Consider the following 18,501-nt stretch of genomic DNA (forward strand, 5'->3'; position numbering starts at 1 on the left):
TCCCTCCTCTCTCTCTGTTCTCCTGCTCGCCACCCATATATCTCCTTCACCCTTTGTCCATCTCGTCCTCCACCTTCTAATTCTACTTCCTCCTCCCTCCTCCTTCTCTGGTTCTATCACCTCCTCCCCCCCCCCCCCAACTCTCCCAGGCCATTTCCTCCACTCCTATCACTGTTCATATCAGCAGCCCTCCTATCTCTGTGCATCTCATCATCTTCCTTTTCTCTGTCCTCCTGTCCCTCTGCCTGTCCATTTCCTGCTCTTCTATTTTTCACGCGTTTCATCCTCCCTATCCCTTTGTACATTTCCTCCTCCTTTCTCTGCCACTCTCTTCCTTCCCCCTGTCACCGTTCATCTCAAGGTGGTTCTTACCCCCAAAATGATCCTTTCCACAAACTAAGTGATAGGTGTACCACACTTAGCAGATATCGGTCAACTGTTTAGGTAGATATGTGTGACGTTCATATGTATTTACATACGTACATATGTCATTCATTTTATAATAGTTAGGGATCTTTATATATTATTACTATTTGACATTTTATTTCCCCATAGAATTTATATTTGTCCCCAGTCTCTGTTCAGTATGAGATTGAATAGAACGACCTGCACTACAGCGCAAATTACTGAGATGAAATGAGCGGAAAAGAAATGTGAAGGGAAATAGGCAGGAAGGAATTAATGACTTCCAGCCACACACAGGACATTGTGGCAATGCAATGGAGGGAGTTGAAAGACTGTGAACCCCTCACACTTGGCACAGTACGCTTGTTCGCCCACTGCTTGAATACTGCTCAGCAGTGTGGGATCCGTACCAGATAGGGTTGATGGAAGAGATAGAGAAGATCCAACGGACAGCAGCGCGCTTCGTTACAGGATCATTTAGTAATCGCGAATGCGTTGCGGAGATGATAGATGAACTCTAGTGGAAGACTCTGCAGGAGAGACGCTCAGTAGCTCGGTACGGGCTTTTGTTAAAGTTTCGAGAACATACCTTCACCAAGGAGTCAAGCAGTATATTGCTCCCTCCTACGTATATCTCGCGAAGAGACCATGAGGATAAAATCAGAGAGATTAGAGCCCACACAGAGGCATACCGACAATCCTTCTTTCCACGAACAATACGAGACTGGAATGGAAGGGAGAACCGATAGAGGTACTCAAGGTATCCTCCGCCACACACCGTCAGTTGGCTTGCGGAGTATGAATGTAGATGTAGATGTAGACTGTGCCGGATTGGGACTCGAACCCGGAGCTCCGCTTCTCTATAACTCCTGCCTGATACCCCTCTGCCATTGGAAATTCTCTACGTCAGACGAAAATTCCCAACTTACCGCTCGCCGCACCGCAATGATGCCCACCAACGAACCACTTCTCGTAGATTTCCGATACCCGTAGGAGTCTGGACGTCGGTTGTGCATCCACATTGAAACTTTCGCATCAAAGAGCCCTCGCACCCATAGAATTATAAACATGAATGGTGTCTGTTCTGTTAGACATGTCTGACAAAACAGACACTATTCGAGATGAAGCATCTGGGACAGAAACATGAAAAATTGGTGTGAAGGGAATAGAAGGGAAGTGGGATAGGAAAGAGGTAGGAAGGAAATAATGGCTTCCAGCCACAGAGAGAGCTGTGGCAGTGAGACGGTGAGGATTGAAGATTTGTGCTCTACATCTCAGTAACCGCCTCGGCCATCCAGACATGTCTTCCACCCGACCCAAGTTCCCAACTTCCCACTTTAATTACGGATATGAGTGGTATCTGTCCAGTCGGACATACCCCATAGAAGAGACGGAAAACCGTGTCTGGATGGCTGAGGCGATTAAGGTAACCGTTACAGAGAAGTGGCGCAGCTGGGTTCGACTCCCGGTCTGACACAAATTTTCGAGTCTTTGCCATAGCACTGCTATAGTGCCCTGTGAGCTTGGAGTCATTATCTCCTTTCTTCATGACGCCTTGTTTTTAACCATGATTAGTTAAAATACTTTTCCTAATTCCAGATGTTCATACAGTGATATGCAGCATGGTATTACGGAAATGACAGTATCGAGATGCATCTACCTGCTCGTTAACCACAATGTGACGTTTTTCGTACATCCTGAAGTCGCTTACCTCATTCAGGTCCATTATTCCGTAATCACGGGCTTTCGTTCCACTCTTTTCTACTCGAAAAGTGCTCCACGTAAGGTGTCGGTTTCGTTTTTGTCTTCCTGCAGGGAAGGCAAAGGCAGCACAAAATGCTGCGTAAGACCTGTGTAAACAAAACACAAACCCAACATGCCTCAAACCAGATCTTATGCATTAAGCCAGCAATGACGATGCCTCGAACGTCAGCTGCAGAGCAGACGAGAGTTGGGAATTTTGTGTGGACTGACTCTCCACAAGGATTTGACACTTCCTCAATTTCTTGGAAAAGTCTCTTGACACTTTACAATCTGCGGCACTAGACGATTTTTCTCCAAACATGAATAAAATAACACGTTATAAACTTCGATCAGTTCTCCACGTTCAATGGGACAATGGTGCAACGTCGACTAATGCGGATACTCACACGTTTTCGAATTATTATTGTGTTACGTCACATGAAGCGTGAGTCATAAGACAGGGACAGCGGGGAAACCACACTAGTAGTGCTCAGCACGTACATGAAGAGTGGCAGCTGCAATCAACTCGTAGATAATACCAAAGCAGAGGTGGGAGACATTAGAAACGTATTTTGTATGCATTACTTGTTATCAATGTTTTCAGGAACCTTCGCTGAAACGTTCGTACAGCCTTAGACAATAGAGGCAATCTGTTAAGAGAACTTCATCTACAAGAAATATTGGCAGCTTACATTTCCGAAACTTGGCTCAAACTAGACAGGTATAACAACTGTATATGATTCTTCGTTATCAGGTCGTGCAGGCCAGACTGTAGGGATGTCAACCTGCGGAAAGAAGTTAATTTTTTCGGAACTACACGTCAGCTCCCGTACTGCAGGACTGCAGATAACGGTAGCCCGAATTAAATTACGTTCTGTATGACCCACGCTACTGGTGGGATATTGCTCCCCGACAAGCGAGACACGTGAAGCAGAATGGAACAAACTGCTGCTACAACTTGAAGCACCTCTTGTACTCTTCGGGACTTCAACTCTCATAGCGCTAGTTGGGGAAATTCGTGTATAGAACGCCCAGGAAAAAGCTTAGCTAATTTAATGCAAATAGTGACATCATAGTCTTCGACGACGGCTCTCCTATCATGGTGTCTGTTCCCCACAACAGCGGCTGTGTTGTGGACTTCATGTTATGCTCTCCAATATTTCCACTCTGTTGAAATTACATGAAAAATTAGAATCAGGCAATCTCTTTGTTATTCTGACGGTGGAAGCGACAAAAAGAGACGTGAAAATCTTTCCTAACAATCTTTGAAACATTAACAATGCAAACTGGCTCTCTTTCAAAAAAGTAGTGCTGTGGTAGGTCTACCAGAATCCGGCTCAGTGCACGCATCTTACTACATGTTCTTCAAAGTATTAAATGCGACGCACTTCTGTTACTAAAAGCGACGTGCCACTTCGTTACAGGTTAGAAACTCCGTGGTGGAACACGGTATGCTCAGCAGTGATTGCCGAGCGTCGACAAGCACCTTAGCAGCATTAACATCACCTGATTTTCGGATGTTTACTTGCACTACTGGAAGGTAGTAATTACAAAATCTAAAGTTGTTGTTGTTGTTGTCTTCAGTCCTGAGACTGGTTTGATGCAGCTCTCCATGCTACCCTATCCTGTGCAAGTTTCTTCATCTCCCAGTACCTACTGCAACCTACATCCTTCTGAATCTGCTTAGTGTATTCATCTCTTGTTCTCCCTCTACGATTTTTACCCTCCATGCTGCCCTCCATTGCTAAATTTGTGATCGCTTGATGCCTCAGAACATGTCCTACCAACCGGCCCCTTCTTCTCGTCAAGTTGTGCCACAAACTTCTCCCCAATCCTATTCAGTACTTTCTCATTAGTTATGTGATCTACCTATCTAATCTTCAGCATTCTTCTGTAGCACCACATTTCGAAAGCTTCTATTCTCTTCCTGTCCAAACTATTTATCGTCCATGTTTCACTTCCATACATGGCTACACTCCATACGAATACTTTCAGAAACGACTTCCTGACACTTAAATCTGTACTCGATGTTAACAAATTTCTCTTCTTCAGAAACGCTTTCCTTGCCATTGCCAGTCTAGATTTTATATCTTCTCTACTTCGACCATCATCAGTTATTTTGCTCCCCAAATAGCAAAACTCCTTTACTACTTTAAGTGTCTCATTTCCTAATCTAATTCCCTCAGCATCGCCCGACTTAATTCGACTACATTCCATTATCCTCGTTTTGCTTTTGTTGATGTTCATCTTATACCCTCCTTTCAAGACACTGTCCATTCCATTCAACTGCTCTTCCAAGTCCTTTGCTGTCTATGACAGTATTACAGTGTCGTCGGCGAGCATCAAAGTTTTTATTTCTTCTCCATGGAAATCTAATAGGTTAAAAAAAAGGAGAAACGTGTTAAACGGACAGCGTATTGTGAACAGGTGAACAGAAAAATCTAAATGTCTGAAGTGTGAAGTACAATAAGAACGGTCAGAAATCGCCACTGGTACCCGGACCCAAGAGAAATGGATGACTGCATGTTAGAAGCTGTGCTTGACAACTATGCCTTTTCTTAGCCTGCAGTCCCGCTATCCCCAAGGAGTCAAATATATGTCCATTGCTGACAAGGGAAACTCCCCATCACATCCCTTTCAGATTCAGTGGTAAGATGGCCCAGTAGATAACACATCAAAAACTGAACACAGAACAAATATGAAAACAAGAAGAGGGTGTTCTGAACTGTGGAAGAAAGAAGCAAAATAGAAACAGTGAACGGTCCACGCTCAACATATGCAACGTCGAGCGACTTCAGCTGTTCGTGTCATCGTAGTCATGTGGTCACGGTGTTGGACTGGGAGGAGAGAGATCCGGGTTTTAATCACCATCATGCCCCATTTTTTCTGGCAAATTTATGAATTGTCCGTCCGATCACTGCTGTGACTGCTCGCTGTATTCAAATTTATGTCTGTATCGTGGTCTACCGTCTGTTTGGAACAGCGACGTGTAACGAGAGGCCCTCCAGATGTGAGTACCCCATATTTGCTATACCCAAGCACCACATGCTATGCCTCCTGCATTCCGTTAGGAAATTTTGACTCTTGAATTCCTTCGTTGAAACGTAGTTCGCACCCGTTTGTTTGTTGTCGTCATTTCTGTGGTATGGTTATGAGACATCCCACCCGTTCTCACTGTTCATCACATTTCCAATGGTAATACAGGGTGTTACAAAAAGGTACGACCAAACTTTCAGGAAACATTCCTCACACACAAATAAAGAAAAGATGTTATGTGGACATGTGTCCGGAAACGCTTAATTTCCATGTTAGAGCTCATTTTAGTTTCGTCAGTACGTACTGTACTTCCTCGATTCACCGCCATTTGGCCTAATTGAACGAAGGTAATGTTGACTTCGGTGCTTGTGTTGACATGCGACTCATTGCTCTACAGTACTAGCATCAAGCACATCAGTACGTAGCATCAACAGGTTAGTGTTCATCACGAACGTGGTTTTGCAGTCAGTGCAATGTTTACAAATGCGGCGTTGGCAGATGCCCATTTGATGTATGGATTTGCACGGGGCAATAGCCGTGGCGCGGTACGTTTGTATCGAGACAGATTTCCAGAACGAAGGTGTCCCGACAGGAAGACGATCGAAGCAATTGATCGGCGTCTTAGGGAGCACGGAACATCCCAGCCTATGACTCGCGACTGGGGAAGACCTAGAACGACGAGGACACCTGGAATGGACGAGGCAATTCTTCGTGCAGTAGACGATAACCCTAATGTCAGCGTTAGAGAAGTTGCTGCTGTACAAGGTAACGTTGATCACGTCACTGCATGGAGAGTGCTACGGGAGAACCAGTTGTTTCCGTACCATGTACAGCGTGTGCAGGCACTGCATGGAGAGTGCTACGGGAGAACCAGTTGTTTCCGTACCATGTACAGCGTGTACAGGCACTATCAGCAGCTGATTGGCCTCCACGGGTACACTTCTGTGATGCAAATGTTCTCTTTACGGATGAGGCTTCATTCCAACGTGATCAAATTGTAAATTTTCACAATCAACATGTGTGGGCTGACGAGAATGCGCACGCAGGTGTGCAATCACGTCATCAACACAGATTTTCTGTGAACGTTTGGGCAGGCATTGTTGGTGATGTATTGATTGGGCCCCTTGTTCTTCCACCTACGCTCAATGGAGCACGTTATCATGATTTCATACAGGATACTCTACCTGTGCTGCTAGAACATGTGCCTTTACAAGTACGACACAACATTTGGTTCATGCACGATGGAGCTCCTGCACATTTCAGTCGAAGTGTTCTTACGCTTCTCAACAACAGATTCGGTGACCGATGGATTGGTAGAGGCGGACCAATTCCATGGCCTCCACGCTCTCCTGACCTCAACCCTCTTGACTTTCATTTATGGGGGCATTTGAAAGCTCTTGTCTACGCAACCCGGTACCAAATGTAGAGACTCTTCGTGCTCGTATTGTGGAAGCCATTTTCCAGGGCTGCATCAGCGCATCAGGGATTCCATGCGACGGAGGGTGGATGCATGTATCCTCGCTAACGAAGGACATTTTGAACATTTCCTGTAAAAAAGTGTTTGAAGTCATGCTGGTACGTTCTGTTGCTTTGTGTTTCCATTCCGTGATTAATGTGATTTGAGGAGAAGTAATAAAATGAGCTCTAACATGGAAAGTAAGCGTTTCCGGACACATGCCCACATAACATATTTTCTTTCTTTGTGTGTGAGGAATGTTTCCTGAAAGTTTGGCAATACCTTTTTGTAGCACCCTGTATATTTTTTCCACATGACACATATTCTATACCGAGCGAGGTTGCGCAGTGGTTCGACACTGAACTCGCATTCGGGAGGACGACGGTTCAATACCGCGTCCGGCTATCCTGATTTAGGTTTTCCGTGATTTCCCTAAATCACTCCAGGCAAATGCTGGGATGGTTCCTCTAAAAGGGCACGGCCGACTTCCTTCCCCATCCTTCCCTAATCCGATGAGACCGATGACCACGCTGTCTGGTCTCCTTCCCCAAACAACCAACTGCCAAGGGTATAGAGGGAGAACGGACACATCAATGACCGGACGGACAGCTCATAAATATGTGAAAAAAAAGAAAGGGGCACGAGGGAGATTCGAACACGGATCTCCCACTTTGCAATCCAAAACCGTGACCACACAACCACGGCGCAGTGATTCTGGAGACGCACCCGATGTGGCATATATCGAGCTAGGACCGTTTATTGCTTCTTTTTGTTATAGTTCAGTAATTTTCTTCTTGTTTCTAAGCATGATCTGTGCTCAGTTTTTGACGGCACATCCATTGGCCCATTTTACCACTAAATCTGAATAGGGTGCAATGGAGAGTTTCCCTTAAGATACCCCCGTCTCAGTTGAAAGAGTTAAATTAAATGCTTACGTTCTAGATGGACTCAGTCCTTGGAATGGATTATACTCACTATTCTGTGCTCTTTGAGCTGCCAAATCGTGCATTGACGATTAGAGTTTGCTTGCTCACTGAACAATTCAAATAATGCACTGTCTGGAAGTCCAACGTCCTTCATGCACATCTCATTGTCGCCGTGTGACAGAAGAGCACTTGAAGGCTTTATTAAGCCTCGTTTAGAGTGCTGCTTGGAATCGGAGAATTTATTTTCAGTGACCCATTTTGGATTTCGAAAAGGTTAAGGTACACTAGACAGACTTCCGATTCAGCGCTCTGAAACTTTTCGTGCGTTCAACAATAGGCAAGGGATTTTGTGTTTGGCACTCTAACTTTTCTGAAGCACAGAGTTGTGTGTGTAAGATTCCAGAACAAATTATTTGCAAAACACAAGAGGTTTGCCTCAGTGCTCAACTCCCAGCCCTCTTCTGCTTTTAATATACACACGAGACATGGACAACACCATTACATCATCAGAGGTTGAAACTCTCCAGTATGCAGACAATTTACGCCTTTCTTCTACACATCAATACCAGCTCTCTTGTCCCAACACTAACCACACATATTTACGCGTAAACGTCCTGGATGAATGCCAACGACCTAATAGTTTGACTGAGACGCCTTCTGTAGTTCTCTTCAGCTGCAGAAGTGTACGATCGCCTAGTTTGAGAATTTATTAGCATGTTTCACCTTTCCGCTGGTGACTAAAGTGAAACTGTCGTGTATGTTATGTGACAAGCGCTAACAGGGGTTGAGAAAGTACACTCCTGGAAATTGAAATAAGAACACCGTGAATTCATTGTCCCAGGAGGGGGAAACTTTATTGACACATTCCTGGGGTCAGATACATCACATGATCACACTGACAGAACCACAGGCACATAGACACAGGCAACAGAGCATGCACAATGTCGGCACTAGTACAGTGTATATCCACCTTTCGCAGCAATGCAGGCTGCTATTCTCCCATGGAGACGATCGTAGAGATGCTGGATGTAGTCCTGTGGAACGGCTTGCCATGCCATTTCCACCTGGCGCCTCTGTTGGACCAGCGTTCGTGCTGGACGTCCAGACCGCGTGAGACGACGCTTCATCCAGTCCCAAACACGCTCAATGGGGGACAGATCCGGAGATCTTGCTGGCCAGGGTAGTTGACTTACACCTTCTAGAGCACGTTGGGTGGCACGGGATACATGCGGACGTGCATTGTCCTGTTGGAACAGCAAGTTCCCTTGCCGGTCTAGGAATTGTAGAACGATGGGTTCGATGACGGTTTGGATGTACCGTGCACTATTCAGTGTCCCCTCGACGATCACCAGTGGTGTACGGCCAGTGTAGGAGATCGCTCCCCACACCATGATGCCGGGTGTTGGCCCTGTGTGCCTCGGTCGTATGCAGTCCTGATTGTGGCGCTCACCTGCACGGCGCCAAACACGCATACGACCATCATTGGCACCAAGGCAGAAGCGACTCTCATTGCTGAAGACGAGATGTCTGCATTCGTCCCTCCATTCACGCCTGTCGCGACACCACTGGAGGCGGGCTGCACGATGTTGGGGCGTGAGCGGAAGACGGCCTAATGGTGTGCGGGACCGTAGCCCAGCTTCATGGAGACGGTTGCGAATGGTCCTCGCCGATACCCCAGGAGCAACAGTGTCCCTAATTTGTTGGGAAGTGGCGGTGCGGTCCCCTACGGCACTGCGTAGGATCCTACGGTCTTGGCGTGCATCCGTGCGTCGCTGCGGTCCGGTCCCAGGTCGACGGGCACGTGCACCTTCCGCCGACCACTGGCGACAACATCGATATACTGTGGAGACCTCACGCCCCACGTGTTGAGCAATTCGGCGGTACGTCCACCCGGTCTCCCGCATGCCCACTATACGCCCTCGCTCAAAGTTCGTCAACTGCACATACGGTTCACGGCCACGCTGTCGCGGCATGCTACCAGTGTTAAAGACTGCGATGGAGCTCCGTATGCCACGGCAAACTGGCTGACACTGACGGCGGCGGTGCACAAATGCTGCGCAGCTAGCGCCATTCGACGGCCAACACCGCGGTTCCTGGTGTGTCCGCTGTGCCGTGCGTGTGATCATTGCTTGTACAGCCCTCTCGCAGTGTCCGGAGCAAGTATGGTGGGTCTGACACACCGGTGTCAATGTGTTCTTTTTTCCATTTCCGGGAGTGTATCTCTTGTAACCAAGAAAACAGAAAACATCATTAGCAGAATGAGACCTGCAGCTGAAAACTAGCGGGGTGCAGACACAAACATTCTCATCATCCGCTCATTAATCGATTATGGGTGCTTCCTATATCACAACGGTGCTAAACCTCATCTTCATAAACATGACATAGAACAGAATGAAATTTTCACTCTACAGCGGAGTGTGCGCTGATATGAAACTTCCTGGCAGATTAAAACTGTGTGCCGGAACGAGACTCGAACTCGGGACCTTTGCCTTTCGCGGGCAAGTACTCTACCAACTGAGCTACCCAAGCACGACTCACGCCCCGTCCTCACAGCTCTACTTCTGCCAGTACCTCGTCTCCTACCTTCCAAACTTTACAGAAGCTCTCCTGCGAACCTTGCAGAACTAGCGTCGTGCGGGGCGTGAGTTGTGCTTGGGTTGCTCAGCTGGTAGAGCACTTGCCCGCGAAAGGCAAAGGTCCCGAGTTCGAGTCTCGGTCCGACACACAGTTTTAATCTGCCAGGAAGTTTCATATCAGCGCTCACTCCGCTGTAGAGCGAAAATTTCATTCTAGAAACATCCCCCAGGCTGTGGCTAAGCCATGTCTCCGCAATATCCTTTCTTTCAGGAGTGCTAGTTCTGCAAGGTTCGCAGGAGAGCTTCTGTAAAGTTTGGAAGGTAGGAGACGAGGTACTGGCAGAAGCAGAGCTGTGAGGACGGGGCGTGAGTCGTGCTTCGGTAGCTCAGTTGGTAGAGCCCTTGCCTGCGAAAGGCAAGGGTCCCGAGTTGGAGTCTCGGTCCGGCACACAATTTTAATCTGCCAGGAAGTTTCATGGCATAGAACAATTTGCATGCCTGCGGTTTGCCTGTGAGGAATGCGATCGACTTGGACGAATGCCTTACAAGTGGAAGCTCTTGAAACTCCACTGTATTTTCGACGTAGTTCTTGTGGAGTATATTTATTTTCCAAGAGAAACATCAAATAATAGTAAATTAATGACCTTCCTACGAAACTGACAGTCTTCTGCACGTAAGGTCTAGATCGGAAATGAGAAGTCTTTGACCTCTACTAGTGGAAGGATTAGACTCATTGTACAGCGTCGTTCGACACAAATAGTTACGTGCAAAGATCCATTTGAAACTCCATTCCGATGCCAGCTGGAAAACCTCCATATCCTCTGTAACAGTTTCATGAAAAACTGCCGGCCGGTGTGGCCGCGCGGTTCTAAGCGCGTCAGTTTGGAGCCGCGTGACTGCTACGGTCGCAGGTTCGAATCCTGCTTCGGGCATTAATGTGTGTGATGTCGTTAGGTTAGTTAGGTTTAAGTAGTTCTAAGTTCTAGGGGACTGATGACCTCAGTAGTTAAGTCCTATAGTGCTCAGAGCCATTTGAACTTTTTTGAAAAACTGTTTTGGCACAGTAAGTTCATGTTTCAGTATTTACATTGAACTTTATTGACGCATGTTGTTCGTGTTTATACTGAGAGCTTTCGATTTCAGTAATAGATTCTGTAGTTCCTATCATGAACATGAACTATTCCAGCCAAGTATTTCCGCGTTCAATAACGTTCAAATTTAGTTGCGGAAGCGATAGTTATTCGCGAGGCTTCATACTTGGTGGGTCCAGCACCTGATATAATATCGGATTTAAAAAGCCTATTTATAATACAGTTAAATTCTAAAACGGAGCCGTAAATTGAATGTTCAAACAGTGGAAATTTTACGAAGCGATAGTTATTCGCGAGGCGGCATACTTGGTGAGTCCAGCACCTGATATAATATCCGATTTAAAGGGCCCATTTACAATACAGTTAAACAGTTAAAATTTTGCGGGAATCGCTGTAATGCGGGCGAAGAGGTAAGAATGTCCTTCCTGTGAACTTCAATACATAACTTTAATTTACAAATCAAAGTCGAACGGCTGTATAAATAAAGGCCGAACGACTAGCAAAAATTCTCATTGGAGCTAGGTAGCTGATAAGCGTCTGTCTACCATCCTCCAATTTCAAGTTGTTGCGTGCGAAAACCAGCCGCGAGACAAATGCGACACTGCGATCCAGCCAGTAATTAGGTATTTCCCCTGCCTTTGAAAATTTCTGACGAGCAGAAAGCTGATAACGACCTCGGTACGAATTCGCATCAACCTTAGTTCACCCTACGTACTAACATAATCAAGGACAATAGTTTCTGGGACTCCTAGAACGTAGAATAAAGAGATGTATGTAGTTCCCTGCTTTTCTATTCTTACTTCCAAACACAGAAAAAGTTCGCAGGAGAGCTTCTGTAAAGTTTGGAAGGTAGGAGACGAGGTACTGGCAGAAGTACAGCTCACTGGCATGAGTCGTGCTTCGGTAGCTCAGTTGGTAGAGCACTTGCCCGCGAAAGGCAAAGGTCCCGAGTTGGAGTCTCGGTCGGGTACACAGTTTTAATCTGCCAGGAAGTTACAGAAAAAGTCTTTACTTCAAATCCTTGTGAAATTGAAGTTTCCCATTCCAACAAGTGCCAATATTTACTCATATCAGAGGGGTCCTCAAATATCTTCCTCGGTCATCACGAAGCATGTCTGCTAGAACAAACAGTTTTGTTTTTTTCTACTAAGGAAAACTTTCTGTCCTTGACAGTAGCCAGTACTTTGCGCCACTTGCTTCTTTTACCGTTTGATTTTGTTTCTCTAAGTTCCCGGTGTAATTCAACATCTGATTAAAGAACCATGTTTGCAGCAGCGTTATCACGGTTTTGAGAAATAGGGGTGCTTTTGAACTATAATGCCCGTAGAACGTATTTTAAAATTGCTAATATATCGAAAGCTATATAGAAATGGATTATTTATTTCCCCAAAACATTACAGCGATACATTTTATTGATGTAACACTGAATCTATATTCTGAAACGACCCTTATAATCACATTTCCAACAGAGAATACAAGCGTAGAAGAGAGCCAAGAAGAAATGCGGAAATGATGGCAAAGGTGATGCATTTCCAATGAGCAAACGCTCCAGGACACTAAAGACTGTCCCAACATCAACACCTAGGATGTTCCATGCAATGCATTTACCTGATCTCTACATTAACATCCACATTTCTGCTCTGCAAATCACACTTTAGTGCTTGGCAGAGATTTCACTGAACTATATTCTCAATAATACTCTGGTATTTCACCTTAGAACAGCAGGCGGAAGAACGGAACATCTGTATCATTCCGTGCGAGAGCTGATTTCTCCTATATTTTTTTATGGTGATCGTTCCTCCCTATGTAGGTCGGCGTCAACAAAATATTTTCGCATTCGAAGGTGACGGTTGAAAAGATCCCGCCCCAACGTGAAACACCTGTGATTTATTGATGTCCACCCCATATCCTGTAACATGTCCATTACACTCTCACCCTATTCCTCGATAATACAAAACGTACTGCCCTTCTTTGAACTTTCCGTTAATTACTGAGAACTGTGACCTACGAATCTCGTCGTATCAGTGAGACGGTATTCCATAAGCACGCTATTTGATTCTAAGCCGCTTTTGAAGTATGGTGTATAACACCTTCTGGAAATCTAGAAATACGGAATAAATTTGAAATCCTTTGTCGACAGCACTCAACACTTGGTGGGAGACAGCGTTTCTAGTGTTTCACAAGAAGGAAGTTTTCGAAATCCGTGTTGAATATGTTTCAATAGACCGTTCTCTTTGAGGTAATTAATAATGTTTGAACTCAATATACGTTCCAAAAAACTGCTGCATATTGACGTTAATAATATTGGCCTGCAATTTAGCGGATTATTCCTATTGACTTTCTTGAATACTGGTGAGCCCCTTCAAATTTCCAATCTTTGGGTACGCATCTATCGTCGAGCGAGCACTTGCATATGATGCTAATGCATCAGAATACTCTGAAAGGAACCTAACTGATATACAATCTGTATCAGAAGATTTGCTTTTATTATGTGATTTAAGTTGCTTCACTACTCAGAGGATGTCTACTGCTAAGCAATTCATGTTGGCAGCTGTTCTTGATTCGAATTCTGGAATATTTACTTTGTCTTGTTTGGTGAAGATATTTCGGAAGGCTTTGCTTAGTAACTCTCCTTTAACAGCACTGTCATCGATAGTATTTCCATTGTTATCGCGCAGAGAAGGCTCTGATAATGTCCTGCCACAAGCACACTTTTTGCGAACATAATCTCTTTGGATTTCCTGCCTGGCTCCGATATACAGTTTCGCTGTCGGGACTGCTATAAGCAATTTTGGCTGAGCTTATCTCCAGATTTAGCTAGCTTCCAGTGCCTCAAACGACTTGACCATCAGGGCTTTCTATTAGCCACCAGAAGTTGGCTGCACTCTGTGCTCTTCACGGCGTCCGGAAGGACCCGTTTCATGTCTGGAATGACTCCACCCAGTATGCACACAGAGCATACACCGGCTTACTTCGCCTCCTCGGCAGCCATGTCGCTAAGGGCCCCACATCGTATCGAACATTAGTGCCTCAACTTCAGTGCGAGTAGCAACTGGGCTGGCCACCTGTGAGCACTGATGAGCTGACTCGTTAGTAGTACTGGACGTCCGTTGGATCCTCACGGCCGGTCCACAACAGTGCTTCCCACCCACTGCAGCCTCAAGCTGTGTAATCGATGCCAACACAGCCTGGAGCCGAGAACGAAGTGTCACCAACTAGCTCGCATCCGCACACTGTAATCACATTTCCTATGCATACTAAGCATGGTGGAAACTACACTACACAGACAAGGAAACGACAATCGATATGCTCTACCAAATCCTACTATAGACACAGACGTAAAAGCAGGAATTGTGTCTCATAAAATAAATTGAGACGCACAGATTCAAATACTGAACTACCAAAGCGAACAGGTGAGACCAAATAATTCGCTCTTGGTTACGAAATCGTAAACTGTCACAAAACCTTCCTAGCTGTCTCAGCTAAATATTAAATATTGAATAAAACCCATATGAGTCCATGTGCGTTGCTCAGCTGTGAGTGTTTCACATACGTGCAGGGTACTAAATACAAAATATCTTTTTGTTGCAGAGATTAAATGAACTTTTTGCAATTTCAAATATAATAGCAGAACAAAGTACGAAAGACACATATCATCCCACGCTATGACCATTGTGGAAGTATAGTGACGCATTGCCACGGTCTGGGTGTCCTGCAGACGCAGTTCACCGGGGTGCAGATAACAGGTGCCTCATAGCGTGAGAGTGAAATGCTGCAGCAACTGGCAAAACGTGTAATTTGCACACAGATTAACCATGAATTCTGCTGGGATGTGGGCCAAAGGCAATGTTGAGTCCAACCACAGTGAAATGGTGCCGACTGTTTGAGCAAGGCCGCACAGATGTGGCCAATGCTGATCGGGAAGGAGGTCCATCGAGTTCTAGACGGCAGTGTGAAAGCAGTCGAGAAAGTGATTCACAGCGATCAAAGATTTTGCGACGATGAAGCAATTTACACAGCGGTTCTGGAATGGCTCCCTGACCAAGGAGCTGGTTTCGATAGTCGGGGAATTGTGCGACTGGTTAAGCGTTCCGAGGGTTGTTTGCAGAATTTTAATGATTATACCGAAAAAAGGAAAGAGTTCGAAGTGTAGCGCAGCATTTAATAAAAGTTACTTGGGCTGCCATAATAAAGAGTAACTTATTTTTGATTTCTGACAGTTTTTTTTGTTTTTTTTTTTTGTTATAGTTTTAGGGCGCAAAACTGCTACGGTCATTAGCGCCCAGTCTGTGACTTAGGAAAAGCTAAAAAAAAAAACGAAACTGGAAACCAGCAGCAATGGGAGCAGAACTAAAAAAGTGGGGAAACCAAAAACAGAAGGAAAGCTTAAAAAAACACTATAGAAGGGGGGTTGTTTGTCCCAAAAAGAGCCTCAAATGACTGACGTCATCTCACTGGCACTAATGAACTCGAGAACGCGATCGGCTGATCGCGTGTCATCTGCTAAAATGGAAGATATATCAGGCGACAGCTGTAGACGGACGCGTTATGGAGTAAAATAAGGGCACTCAAGTAAAAGGTGTCTCACCGTCCACAGTTGAGAGCAGTGGGGACAGAGTGGGGGAGGATCGCCGCTTAAAAGATGTCGATGGCTAAAAAGACAGTGCCCTATCCGGAGACTAGTTAAAATTACCTCCTCCCGACGACGAGTTCGGGAGGAAGAGGTCCAAGCACAGGGAAGAGCTTTCACGTCCCGCAATTAATTATTGGGAAGTGTCGACCAATGTGCGTGCCATAAAAGAGGAACATGACGACTTAAAACACTCCGTAGATCGCCGAAGGGAATCATGCGAATAGCTGGCCGAAGAAGAGAGACTGCAGCCTTGGGCCGCTATATCGGCCGCCTCATTTCCACAGATACCAACATGTCCTGGGTTCCAGAGGAACGCCACAGAGACGCCCCCCAAGTGGAGCAAGTGGAGGCAGTCCTGAATCCGGTGGACCAGAGGGTGGACAGGGTAGGGAACTTGGAGACTGAGGAGAGAGCTGAGAGAGTCTGAGCAGATAACATACTGTATCCGCTGATGGCGACGGATGTATTGGACAACCTGGAGAACAGCGTAAAGCTCCGCAGTATAAACCGAACACTGGTCGGGAAGCCGAAATCGATTTATGGTGTCGCCAACAATATAGGCACTCCTAAAACCAAACGATGTTTTTGAGCCATCAGTGTAAATAAATGTGGCAGCCTTCATTTGTGCACAGAGAGCAGCAAATGCCCGACGATAAACGAGAGAAGGGGTATCATCCTTGGGAAACTGACAAAGATCACGGAGCAGGCAGGTCCGGGGCCGGAGCCAAGGCGGTGCTGTACCCCAAGATGTCAAGAAAGTTTTAGGAAAGTGGAAGGAAAGAGAATGGAGCAGTTGACGGAAGCGGACTCCCGGTGGTAGTAGGGAGGAAGGGCGGCCAGCATACCCTAAATCTAAGGAGGCGTCGGAAAAATGTCATGGGCCGGATTTGCAGGCATGGAAGACAGATGGCTAGCATAACGACTCAGAAGGACAGCTCGTTAATTGGACAGCGGAGGTTCAGCAGTCTCAGCATAAAGGCTTTCCACAGGGCTGGTGTAAAAAGCTCCAGACACTAAACGTAATCCACGGTGGTGGATAGAGTCGAGACGCCGAAGAATAGATGGCCGAGCAAAGGAGTAAACTGACAGTATTTCAGACATAACAACTAACATTTTGTAGTCCTTGTATACATTCATTCACATATTTCAGTTCTCCGTTTATAAATAAAATTGATGAAAGTAATTCGAGGAAATGAAATGAGCATATGGTATCGCTAGCCAGGAGGCCCCACCCGGGAAAGTTCGGCCGCCAAGTGCAAATCTTATCTCAGTCGACGCAAATGTGTCATTACTATGATGAAAAACGAGGTTGATGTATGACGTTGCCTATGTGGTAAATGCCAATAAATGGAAAGAAGTTGACTTACAAGCGACTTTTTATTTTAAATTGGTGTTTCAGTCTTGTTTGGTCTCAGAACTAATCATTGACCACCATTATTGTCATTCACAGAATCTAAGCTCAGGACCGATGTGGATTAACAGACCTGTTTTATTTTCTCTCTTTAGTTGATACGTGGAGATTCCTTATCTATATGTGCTGGACCTATGCGAAATAGTAACATAATTTAAAGCCACTGTACATACTATTCATACTCTGCTTCTCTGCATATATGAATTTATATTTGTACCAAGCTGTATGCAGTATGGCAAAATAAACCCAAGCCAAATAATAATAATCATTATGATAAAACTACAACAAAATAAAGGTCCAGTGTGTGTGTTCCCTGTCCTGCTAACGCCTCCTTCACGTTGCACTTTGCCTGCTCTGCACTGATTAAAGATGATTTGAAAGCTGAATATACAGGACGATTCATAGAGAAACAACGTATTTCAGTTGTTTATTACAGTCAAACGATGAAACACAGAACACTTTAGCCATTTTACTAGACAGATGGAGGCCGAAAATCTGATGTTCGCACAAACACTGTACCATACACTCAACGTGAGCACCATGCGTTACTAGAGAAAAGTCGAGACGGTTGTCCATTTCATGTAACACATCAATGAACAGGAAACTGTTTACTGAAGTGACAGCTTCCACAATTTATCAGCTATTCAACAGTAGCTGCATTAGGTGGGACAAAGGCTCTTTTTTATGCACCTCCAGAGAAAAAAATCTCAAGGTGTAACGTCTGGTGATCTGGGAGGGCAAAAACAGTGAACAAGGTCTTGTTGTCCGCCTCTTCCAATCCATCGTTGTGGGACGGTGGTGTTAAAATAACGCTGTTCAAAAATGGTTCAAATGGCCTTGAGCACTATGGGACTTTACATCTGAGGTCATCAGTCCCCTACAACTTAAAACTACTTAAACCTAACTAACCTAAGGACGTCACCCACATCCCTACCCGTGGCCGGATTCGAACCTGCGACCGTAGCGGTCTTGAGTTTCCAGACTGAAGCGCCTAGAACCGATCGGCCACATCGGTCGGCGATAACGGTATCCCTGAAGGTGAAAGTGGGGAGGGCATCGTCATGCTTGAGAATAACGTCATTGGATTCTTCGTGAAGGTGACTGAAATAACCGATTTTGCATCATGTTCAGGTATCACGTTGCTGTTACGGATTCCTCCGCAACAAGGAATGGTCCATAAATACTCGAATAGAAATGGCACAAAACACATTCAGTTTCAATTTT

Source organism: Schistocerca americana, chromosome 6 (genome assembly GCF_021461395.2).
Source record: "Schistocerca americana isolate TAMUIC-IGC-003095 chromosome 6, iqSchAmer2.1, whole genome shotgun sequence".
In the NCBI taxonomy this organism is placed as follows: domain Eukaryota; kingdom Metazoa; phylum Arthropoda; class Insecta; order Orthoptera; family Acrididae; genus Schistocerca; species Schistocerca americana.